Raw genomic sequence first — 12,428 nt, 5'->3', positions numbered from 1 at the left:
CATTCTCTTCTGGCCTGCAGAATTTCTGCTGAAAGATCAGCTGTTAAACATATGGGGTTTCCCTTGTATGTTTCTTGTTGCTTTTCCCTTGCTGCTTTTAATATTCTTCCTTTGTGTTTAGTCTTTTTTAGTTTGATTAGTATGTGTCTTGGGGTTTCCAGAGTTATTTCTCCACTGATCTCCAGTAGCATATTGGGCACCTACCGACGTGGGGAGTTCCTCTTTCAGTATCCTATCATTTTGCCTTCTCATACTGTTCATGGGGTTCTCAAGGCAAGAATACTGAGGTGGTTTGCCATTCCTTTCTCCAGTGGACCACATTCTGTCAGACCTCTCCACCATCACCCCCCCCCCCCATCTTGGGTGGCCCCACATGGCATGGCTTAGTTTCATTGAGCTAGACAAGGCTGTGGTCGGTGTGATTAGCTTGACTAGTTTTTGGTGATTATGGTTTCAGTGTGTCTGCCCTCTGATGCCCTCTCGCAACACCTACCATCTTACTTGGGTTTCTCTTACCTTTGATGTGGGATATCTCTTCAGGGCTGCTCCAGAAAAGCATGGCCATTGGTCCTTACCTTGGAAGAGAGGTAGCTCCTCACCGCTGCCCCTGCTGACCTTGAACGAGGAGAAGCTCCTCTCGGCCCTCCTGCACCCACATAGCCACCGCACCTTGGACGTGGGGTTGCTCCTGGAGATCAGTGGAGAAATAACTCCAGAAAGAACGAAGGGATGGAGCCAAAGCAAAAACAATGCCCAGTTGTGGATGTGACTGGTGATAGAAGCAAGGTCTGATGCTGTAAAGAACAATATTGCATAGGAACCTGGAATTTTAGATCCATGAATCAAGACAAATTGGAAGTGGTCAAACAGGAGATGGCAAGAGTGAACATCGACATTCTAGGAATCAGCGAACTAAAATGGACTGGAATGGGTGAATTTAACTCAAATGACCATTATATCTACTACTGCAGGCAGGAATCCCTTAGAAGAAATGGAGTAACCATCATAGTCAACAAAAGAGTCCGAAATGCAGTACTTGGATGCAATCTCAAAAATGAAAGAATGATCTCTGTTCGTTTCCAAGGCAAACCATTCAATATCATAGTAATCCAAGTCTATGCCCCAACCAGTAATGCTGAAGAAGCTGAAGTTGAATAGTTCTATGAATACCTACAAGACCTTTTAGAACTAACCCCCCAAAAAGATGTCCTTTTCATTATAGGGGACTGGAATGCAAAAGTAGGAAGTCAAGAAACACCTGGAGTAACAGGCAAATTTGGCCTTGGAATACGGAATGAAGCAGGGCAAAGGCTAATAGAGTTTTGCCAAGAGAGTGCACTGGTCATAGCAAACACCCTCGTCCAACAACACAAGAGAAGACTCTACACATGGACATCATCAGATGGTCAACACCAAAATCAGATTGATTATATTCTTTGCAGCCAAAGATGGAGAAGCTCTATACAGTCAGCAAAAACAAGACCAGGAGCTGACTGTGGCTCAGACCATGAACTCCTTATTGTCAAATTCAGACTTAAATGGAAGAAAGTGGGGAAAACCACTAGACCATTCAGGTATGACCTAAATCAAATCCCTTATTATTATACAGTAGTAGTGGGAAATAGATTTAAGGGACTAGATCTGATAGACAAAGTGCCTGATGAACTATGGACGGAGGTTCATGACATTGTACAGGAGACAGGGATCAAGACCATCCCCATGGAAAAGAAATGCAAAAAAGCAAAATGGCTGTCTGGGGAGGCCTTACAAATAGCTGTGAAAAGAAGAGAAGCGAAAAGCAAAGGAGAAAAGGAAAGATACAAGCATTTGAATGCAGAATTCCAAAGAATAGCAAGAAGAGAAAAAAAGCCTTCCTCAGTGATCAATGCAAAGAAATAGAGGAAAACAACAAAATGGGAAAGACTGGAGATCTCTTCAAGAAAATTAGAGATACCAAGGGAATATTTCATGCAAAGATGGGCTCAATAAAGGACAAAAATGGTATGGACCTAACAGAAGCAAAAGATATTAAGTAGAGGTGGCAAGAATACACAGAATAATTGTACAAAAAAGATCTTCACGACCCAGATAATCATGATGGTGTGATCACTGACCTAGAGCCAGACATCCTGGAATGTGGAGTCAAGTGGGTCTTAGAAAGCATCACTACGAACAAAGCTAGTGGAGGTGATTGAATTCCAGTTGAGCTGTTTCAAATGCTGGAAGATGATGCTGTGAAAGTGCTGCACTCAGTATGCAAGCACATTTGGAAAACTCAGCAATGGCCACAGGACTGGAAAAGGTCAGTTTTCATTCCAATCCCAAAGAAAGACAATGCCAAAGAATGCTCAAAGTACCACACAATTGCACTCATCTCACACGCTAGTAAAGTAATGCTCAAAATTCTCCAAGCCAGGCTTCAGCAATACGTGACCCAAGAACTTCCAGATGTTCAAGCTGGTTTTACAAAAGGCAGAGGAACCAGAGATCAAATTGCCAACATCTGCTGGATCATCAAAAAAGCAAGAGAGTTCCAGAAAAACATCTATTTCTGCTTTACTGACTATGCCAAAGCCTTTGACTGTGTGGATCACAAGAAACAGTGGAAAATTCTGAAAGAGATGGGAATACTAGACCACCTGACCTGCCTCTTGAGAAACCTATATGCAGGTCAGGAAGCAACAGTTAGAACTGGACGTGGAACAAAAGACTGGTTCCAAATGGAAAAGGAGTATATTGTCACCCTGCTTATTTAACTTACATGCAGAGGACATCATAAGAAACGCTGGGCTGGAAGAAGCACAAGCTGGAATCAAGATTGTTGGGAGAAATATCAATAACCTCAGATATGCAGATGACACCACCCTTATGGCAGAAAGTGAAGAGGAACTAAAAAGCCTCTTGACGAAAGTGAAAGTGGAGAGTGAAAAAGTTGGCTTAAAGCTAACATGTAGAAAACTATGATCATGGCATCTGGTCCTATCACTTCATGGCAAATAGACGGGAAAACAGTGGAAACAGTGTCAGACTTTATTTTGGGGGGCTCCAAAATCACTGCAGATGGTGACTGCAGCCATGAAATTCAAAGACACTTTCTCCTTGGAAGGAAAGTTATGACCAACCTAGATAGCATATTCAAAAGCACAGACATTACTTTGCCAACAAAGGTCCGTCTAGTCAAGGCTATGGTTTTTCCAGTGGTCATGTATGGATGTGAGAGTTTGACTGTGAAGTAAGCTGAGCACTGAAGAATTGATGCTTTTGAACTGTGGTGTTGGAGAAGACTCTTGAGAGTCCCTTGGACTGCAAGGAGATCCAACCAGTCCATTCTGAAGGAGATCAGCCCTGGGATTTCTTTGGAAGGAATGATGCTAAAGCTGAAACTCCAGTACTTTGGCCTCCTCATGGGAAGAGTTGAGTCATTGGAAAAGACTCTGATGCTGGGAGGGATAGGGGGCAGGAGGAGAAGGGGATGACAGAGGATGAGATGGCTGGATGGGCTCACTGATTCAATGGACGTGAGTCTGGGTGAACTCTGGGAGTTGGTGATGGACAGGGAGGCCTGGCCTGCTGCAATTCATGGGGTCGCAAAGAGTCGGACACGACTGAGTGACTGAACTGAACTGAACTGAAGGTTGGCACAGTGGTTTGTGTAAGCTTCCTACAGGGTGAGATTTGTGCTGAGTTTGTTTGTTTTCCTCTGATGGGCAAGGTGAGGTGGTAATCCTGTCTGCTGGTGATTGGGTTTGTATTTTTTTGTTTGTTTGTTGTTTAGATGCGGCATCCTGCACAGGGTGCTCCTGATGGTTGGGTCATGCCGGGTTTGTATTCAAGTGGCTTCCTTTGTGTGAGTTCTCACTATTTGATACTCCCTATGATTAGATCCATGGTAGTCTAGGATCTTGGAGTCAGTGCTCTCATTCCAAAGGTTCAGGGCTTTATCTCTGGTCAGAAGAGAAGATTCCACAAGTGGTTTATTATGGCATTAAGTGGGATTAAAACAAATAGCCAAAAATGAGAAACCAAAGATGAACCCCAAACAAATGGCAGTTACCAAATCAGGCAAATAATAATTAAAATAATGTAACATACGCATATATGTATACATCCATAAGCAAAATCAAAACAGTCCAAAAAAAAAAAAATAAAGTACAATAGATTGACCTGGCAAACAAAGGAAATAAAAAATTGTCTCTACCAGTTAATAACAAAGGTAACTAAAGCACAAACTGGAAAACAAAACCAAAGCAATGTGCCAAATGGAGAATAAAGCAATATAAACAAAACTAACAAATATGTTAAGAGGAAAGGAAAGGAGGAAAAGAAAGAGTAGCTATGCAAATTTAAATAGAGGTATATAAGGAGATTTATAGACAAGATTAACTGCAAGGGGAAATGAACACTAAGAAAAGCAAACAAAGGAATAAATGTAGAAAAATAGGTTTAAAAAATTAGGTTCATTTTGATATTTGGCAAAACTAATACAATTATGTAAAGTTTAAAAATAAAATAAAATTAGAAAAAAAATACAAAAAAAATAAATAAATAAATAAAAAGAGAAAGATAAAAAGGAAGAAAAAAAAAAAAAAGGAAAACTCCACAGAACTGCAGAAGCCCAACATAGAGGCAGAGGTTGGGCCTGACAACCTCTATATATAACAACAATAAAAAAAAAAAAGTGAGAAAAAAAAAAAAAAGCTCATAAGCTTAGTTAGATCTCATAGTGCCAATAAAATCAGTAACTACAACAGCAGGGGGGAAAGGGAAAAAAAGAAAAAATTCTAAAAGAATCTACAAAACAAGTCAAAACGTAAGAATAATAAATGTTTTTCTTGAGTCTCTGCTGTCAGAGTCCCTCTCTGGGAGTCACAGTCCACCTCACCTCCCTAGAATGCCCTCAAACACTGTGCTGGTCTCTGGACCTGCTGTGGGGGCAGCTCAGATTCTAATCTGGTCCTGCTCCTGTGTGTCTTGCCTCTAATGTCCACAGCTATCAGAACTAGTGTGCTTTCTTTTGTGGGAGCTCTCAGTGTCCTTTTATATATTCTATAGACACAGAGTCTGCCTAGTGGATCGTGTGGATTTAATCTGAAGCTTGTACAGCTGGTGGGAAGGTTTTGGGTCTTCTTCCCCTGGGTTTCAATTGTGGCTTTATTTCCACCTCTGCATGTGGGTTGTCCACTTGTGTTTGTTCCTTAGGCTGCCCTGGAGAACTTGAGTTTGCCCCAGTGAGGGCCAGATATGCAGGTGGTGCACCTGCTTGGGTCACAGGTACTCAGGGGAGTTGGGGACTCGGGCAGCAGGAGGTGTAGTGCTCTAGAAGGGTATGGCAACCAGTATTGGGCAATACACTCCATTATTCTTGCCTGGAGAACCCCCTGGACAGAGAACCCTGGCAGGCCACAGTCCACAGGGTCGCAAAGAGTTGGACACGACTGAAGTGACCCTGCATGCATAGATGCAAGACTTTTTTTGCCTGTGGCAGCTCTGTCCCAGTGAGGGTTGAGCATGAAGATGGCGCAGCTGGTGGGCTTGTGGGGACCCTGGCAGCACCAAGTGTTCAGGGATACAGACTGCCTCTGTTGCAGGAGTTTTGGCCCTATCAGAGTCTTTTTTCGAACCTCTTGTAGCTGGCGATCAGAAGGCCTCTTTGGCCAGTCTTTCTCTGTAGCTCTGCCCAGTCTGGCACTTAGAGGGCTCCCTTGCCTGGGGTCCTTCTATGTTATTCGGCATGTCTGGCACTTAAAGGGGCACTCTGGGTGGGGTCCTACTCAGTATTTTGGTGCATCAGTCTCTTAAAGGAGAACACTGGGTGGGGTACTACTCTATAGTTCAGTGCATCAGGCATTTGATGGGCCAGCCTCTCTATTGTTCAGCTCCTGATGCTGGTGTGTAGTGAGAGAGAGAGGCTATGGTGATGGCTCCACCCCCTACGTCTGACTCGGCAGTATCGCCTTGCTTCCATGGCTGCCTAGCTTTCCTCCACAGGCATTTCCCACCACAATCTCCTCCCTCACATCCCCTCGATCCATCTCTCCACAGTCAACAGCAGCCCTCGCCCTGGGATTGCTCCACAATCCCCAAACTCCAGCTCCCAGCCGCTGCACCTTCCATGGGACCTGTGTCCCTGTCCAGGGTTTGTATGGCTGAGGCAAGGACTGTCTCATTCTTATTCCGTTTTGGCTGCCACAGATCAGCTGTTTCATTCTCAGTCTTAAATGTTTCTCCTCTGACTCAGACAGTTGCCCCAGTGTGGGGATCAGACCTCTGCTTCAGTTCCCCCACCTGCCGAGAGCAGGTCCAGTCCTACTAACACTCCTGTTTTTTCCCCTAGTTCCTTCATCCTACAGAGTTTTGCGTGGTTCTATATATTCTTTCAGAGAAGGCAATGGCAACCCACTCCAATACTCTTGCCTGGAAAATCCCATGGACGGAGGAGCCTGGTGGGCTGCAGTCCATGGGGTCGCTAAGAGTCAGGCGCGACTGAGCGACTTCACTTTCACTTTTCACTTTCATACATTGGAGAAGGAAACAGCAACCACCCACTCCGGTGTTCTTGCCTGGAGAATCCCAGGGATGGGGGAGCCTGCTGGGCTGCCGTCTATGGCGTCGCACAGAATCAGACACAACTGAAGCGACTTAGCAGCAGTAGCAGCAGCATATATTCTTTTCCGCTGGTCAGGTCCTCCTGTCTGCTCTCAGCTGGTGTTCTGCATGCACTTCTGTGTCTGAAGGTATATTCCTGATGTATCCATGGAGAGAGATGTACTCCACATCCTCCTACTCCTCTGCCATCTTGTTCTCTCCCCCCATATGGTTTTATCAATTCTGAAATTGCATTTCCTGGCAGGATGACTTCTTCTGATACTCTGAAATATATGAAGAGAGTCTCACAAGACTTTAAGAGGAAGCTGTGTCTACCTATATTTTTTCAGACTTTGAACACTTTGGAACTGAGTTTCTAGAATCATCCTTCTGTTTCTACACAAAACATCACCTTCTGCAAATCCTATTGATCGGAGGAATGGTAGTTTAAAACACAGGGCATGCTTTTGCAATGGCGATTTTACTAAGAAATTACTTCCTATGAACTACAATTAAATCAGAGTCAAATTTAACCAGTTTAAAATTTTGAGAAGTAAATTTAATTGGAAAAATTTTGCAGCAGGCTTAAAACATAAAATCTGTATTCTTAAGGAAGTCTTAAATGTCCTTCAAATGCATTAGAAAGTAGATAGTGGAAGTATAAAATCTTTGCTGTTTGTGTCACAAAGTATTGGCATTGTTATAGAAAAAAATGTCTCGGAAATATCACGTTGTATACCTACAGTTAACTAATGCACATAATGAAATAACAGCGGGTATTTCTTATAATCTCAGGCGAAAAATGGAGCCATCTTTTGGAGAGCACTTTGGGTTATGCCTAATCAATAAGGTAGACTCTCAACCTGTAATTATTTTCAAAGAAGTTTTCTTTGAGCTTGTCTGAAATTGGGTGATATCTGGAATTTGTCCTTTTATTAGGATGGGCGAGAATAACAGCCTTCAGTTTCTGACTTGTTCATGAGGTATATGAAATCTTTATTAGTCTCTTTATATGCTATCAGTAGTATTTATTTTTTGCCCATTTCAATGGCAGTGCGTATAATTCACCAGTGTGTATTCATCCAATCCTCATTATTGATGGATTTTGTATTTTCAAGCCACCTTCTTATGTTTTTGTATTTCTGTGCTTTTTCTTGGTGATTTTGCTGTTGGAAATGTCCACCAGCCATTCACCAGAGCAGAGTGCTAAAGTGTTGTCTAGTGTTCCTAAATGCTGGGAGGCTGTGATGTACCTTATCGAGTATCTATGTGTCTTGGATAAACTTGGCTCAGGCATGAGTTACAGTATTCTTGGCTGTGGGTTGACTTTCAATGAATAAACAGGTATTAAATAAGGTCTTGTAGGTCTACAAGGTCTTGATTTCTACACCTACAAGACCTTTTAGAACTAACACCAAAAAAAAAAAAAAAAGACGTCCTTTTCATTACAGGGGAATGGAATGCAAAATTAGAAAGGCAAAAGATACCTGGAATAACAGGCAAGTTTGGTCTTGGTGTACAAAATGAAGCAGGGCAAAGGCCAACAGGGTTTTGCCAAGAGAACGCACTGGTCATAGCATTCACCCTCTTGCAACAACACAAAAGATGACTCTACTCATGGACAACACCGGATGGGCAATACTGAATTCAGATTATCTCCTCTGCAGCCAAAGATGGAATAGCTCTATACAGTCAGCACAAACAAGACTGGGAGCTGACTGTGGCTCAGATCATGAACTCCTTATTGAAAAATTCAAACTTCAACTGAAGAACGTATGGAAAACCACTAGGCCATTCAGGTATGACCTAAACCAAATCCTTTATGATTATACAATGGAAGTGACAAATAAATTCAAGGTATTAGATTTGATAGACAGTGCCTGAAGAATTATGGATGGAGGTTTGTGACATCGTAAAGGAGGCAGTGATCAAAACTACCCCAAGAAAAGAAATGCAAGAAGGCAAAATGGTTGTCTGAGGAGAAAATAGCTGAGAAAAGAGAAGTCAAAGGCAAGGAAAAAGAAAAGATATATCCATCTGAATGCAGAATTCCAAAGAATAGCAAGGAGAGATAAGAAAGCCTTTCTAAGTAATCAGTGCAAAGAAATAGAGGAAGACTAGATTGGGAGAGACTAGAGAGCTCTTCAGGAAAATTAGAGATACCAAGGGAATATTTCATGCAAAGATGGACACAATAAAGGACAGAAATAGTATGGACCTAACAGAAGCAGAAAATACTGAGAAGAGGTGGCAAGAATACACAGAAGAACTATATAGAAAAGATCTTAATGACCCAGATAGCCACGATGGAGTGAACACTCACCTAGAGCCAGACATCCTGGAATGCAAAGTCAAGTGCACTTTAGGAAGCATCATTATGAACAAAGGTAGTGGATGTGATGGAGTTCCAGCTGAGCTATTTCAGATCCTAAAAGATGATGCTATAAAAGTGCTGCACTCAATATGCCAGCAAATTTGGAAAGCTCAGCAGTGGCCACAGGACTGGAAAAGGTCAGTTTTCATTCCAATCCCAAAGAAAGGCAATCCCAAAGAATGTTCAAACTACCAGACAATTGCACTCATTTTACATGCTAACAAGGTAATACTCAAAATTCTCCAAGATAGACTTCAATGATATGTGAACTGCGAATTTCCAGGTGTACAAGCTGGATATAGAAAAGGCAGAGGAACCAGAGATCAAATTGCTAGTATCCATTGGATCATGGAAAAAGCAAGAGAGTTCCAGAAAAACATCTACTTCTGCTTCATTAACTACACTAAAACTTTTGACTGTGTGGATCACAACAAACTGTGGGAAATTCTTAAAGAAATGGGAAAAACAGACTACCTTACCTGCCTCTTGAGAAACCTGTATGCAGGTCAAGAAGCAACAGTTAGAATCGGATATGTAACAACGGACTGGTTCAGAATTGGAAAAGGAGTACATCCAGGCTGAATATTGTCACCCTGCTTATTTAACTTATATGCAGAGTACATCATGTGAAATGCTGGGCTGGATGAAGCACAAGCTGAAATCAGTATTGCTAGGAGAAACATCAACAACCTCAGACACGCAGATGACACCACCCTCATTGCAGAAAGCAAAGAGGAACTAAAGAGTCTCTTGCTGAAGGTGAAAAGAGCGAAAAATCTGGCTTAAAACTCAACATTCAGAAAACTAAGATCATTGTATCCAGTCCCATCCCTTCATGGCAAATATGTGGAATAACAATGGCAACAGTGACAGATTTTATATTCTTGGGCTCCAAAATCATTGCAGACAATGACTGCAGCCTTGAAATAACAAGACTCTTGCTCCTTGGAAGAAGAGCTATGACAAACCTAGAAAGCATATTAAAAAGCAGAAACATCACTTTGCTGACAAAAGTTTATATAGCCAAGGCTATGGTTTTTCCAATAGTCATGAGGTATGGATATTAGTGTTCTACTGTAAAGAAGTCTGAATGCCGAGCAATTGCTACTTTCTAATTGTGCTGCTGGAGAAGACTCTTAAGAGTCCCTTTGACTGCAAAGGAGATCAAACCTGTCAATCCTAAAGGAAATCAATCCTAAATATTCACTGGAAGGACTGAGGCTGAAGCTCTAATACTTTGATTACCTTATGCAAAGAGCCAACTTATTGAAGTAGACCTTCATGCTGGAAAGATTGAAGGCAGGGGGAGAAGGGGGCAACAGAGGATGAGATAGTTCGATGTCACCACAAACTCAATGAACATAAGTTGAGCAAACTCTGGAAGATAGTGAAGGACAGGGAAGTCTGGGGTGCTGCAGTTTATGAGGTCTCAAAGACTCGGACATGACTGAGCAACTGAACAACAACAACAATTAAATAAGGTGTCTTTACGTGGAAATTAACATAAAACCATACAACAAGGTTGTGTATTGAGTGAGTGGTACAAGTGTTGAGGCCAAAGATGAACATAAACCTAACCGTGTGTTTCCTCAGTCAAATGGTTCAGCATCACTCATTCAGTATCACAGGCAACTCTATAGAACATAACTACTGCAAATAATGAGAATCAGCTGTATTCAACTCGTATAATTACTAGAGAGTGAGTGAGACTAAGGATTCATGGGCCAAAGGTGTAGTTCCTATCCCCAGAGGGGACTCACCATCAGTGGGAGAGGTGGACTCACAGTGGAATGATTAGAGGAAGTGCTGTGACTGGTGCAGGCAGTGCTAAGGGAACCTGACATTGCCTAGGGGTGTCCAGGTAGTAACATGCAGGTCTGTAGCTGCATATTGAGGAAAAGTGTTGAAACAGTAAAGAGGGGATGTACAGCATGGAGGAGAGCATGAAGTAAATGAGGTTTTATGTTTATTTTTAAACAAAGCATAATGTTGGTGGGGTTCTGACTCATGTTGGTACCATGTTGTTGCAGAAATACACTATGGCAAAATGTTCCCACCTCTGGCCAAAATGAACACTGAAGAAAAATGAAGAGCAGTGAAGAGCACCAACAAAAAGTTGCAGAACAGAAATAGCCACACTCCTCTGGAGTCTGATTCATCCACAGCCATCATAAAAAAGGTAGGGTAATAAATTATGTTACGTTTTTTTCCTTTTAAAATTTTAAATCATGCAGTGGTAAGAAAACACAAAAGTACCTTTTTTATTCAGTATATATTTACTGAGTGACTTCTACATGTCTGCACATTGTTCTAGGCACTTAGGGATATGATAGTACACAAAAAAGGCAGGGGCACAGCTTTGAAAGAGCTGACATTCTAGTGGGAGGAGGTAAGTAGAGTTGGACCTCCCTATCCTCATGTTCAGCATCCTCGTTAAACCCTTGGATGGGGAATCCATGAATACAGAAGGCTGACTTTCCTATGCCATTTTATGCAAGAGACTTGAGCAGCCATGGGTTTTGGTATCCACAAGGGTCCTAAAACCAATTGTCCCCAGATACCAAGGAGTAAATGCAAGTCAGTAAATGCAAAAGAGGCTGGCAGCCATTTATGTTTATGAACATGATAAACAGGTTAATGAGGTAAAGAATAAATAAAGGGCAACTTCTGTTTCAGTATAAAGAGAAGACCACTCAGAGAATTCTGAGTGATGGAAAAGAGCCCACAGGGTAAAAGCTTGAAGATAGGATCTTACATGTGCTATGAACCAGAATCCAGGTGTTCAAGAGGGTATTTGGAGAAGCATGATATAGAGAGGAAGTTGCAGAGTCTTTAGATATGGACAATTGTCTTGACTTTATTCCAGCAAAGACAGAAGTGTTTGGAGGGTTAATAGTAAAGAAGTGAGTTTATGTTATATTTGAAAAAGACTGTTATTTAGGTAGGGGTAGTGCTCAGTCATTGTGGAAAATAGGACACTGTCCCCTAGGCAAGTGAGCATGATGAGTTGGCTTAGAGACCTGGCACTGAGAACAGATGGATTTAAAATAGGTTTTGGATGTCCTTCTGCCAGTTTAAACTAGATGATCACCAATGTCCTTTGTGAATTCCCAAACATAATTCTAATTGTCATATGTAAGGTATACTGCTATTTGAGTTTTAATGTACAGTCAGTTTAGTTCAGTTCAGTCACTCAGTCATGTTTGACTCTTAGCCACCTCATGGACTGCAGCTCGCCAGGCCTCCCTGTCCATCACCAGCTCCCACAGCTTGCTCAAACTCATGTCCATTGAGTCAGTAATGCCATCTAACCATCTCTTCCTCTGTCTCTCCCTTCTCCTCCTGCCTTCAATCTTTCCCAGCATCAGGGTCTTTTCTGATGAGTCAGTTCTTCGCATCAGGTGACCAAAGTAATGGAGTTTCAGCTTCAGCACCAATCCTTCCAATGAATATTCAGGACTGATTTCGT

General features: G+C 42.1%; 1 protein-coding gene across 3 annotated transcripts in view; it reads left to right on the top strand.

Annotated features, from left to right (window-relative positions):
* Positions 1-12,428, top strand: part of PAK5 (p21 (RAC1) activated kinase 5) — a 424,652-nt gene that overhangs the window by 195,891 nt on the left and 216,333 nt on the right. For all 3 annotated transcript variants that reach the window (NM_001206594.2, XM_059892554.1, XM_059892555.1), the window contains 1 exon segment: positions 10,990-11,138. The gene's annotated coding sequence lies outside the window, so the exon portion shown is untranslated.

The sequence above is a fragment of the Bos taurus genome, chromosome 13 (genome assembly GCF_002263795.3).
Source record: "Bos taurus isolate L1 Dominette 01449 registration number 42190680 breed Hereford chromosome 13, ARS-UCD2.0, whole genome shotgun sequence".
NCBI lineage: Eukaryota > Metazoa > Chordata > Mammalia > Artiodactyla > Bovidae > Bos > Bos taurus.
Note: the sequence above shows the minus strand (reverse complement) of the source record. Positions and strands in the feature narration are given on the sequence as shown.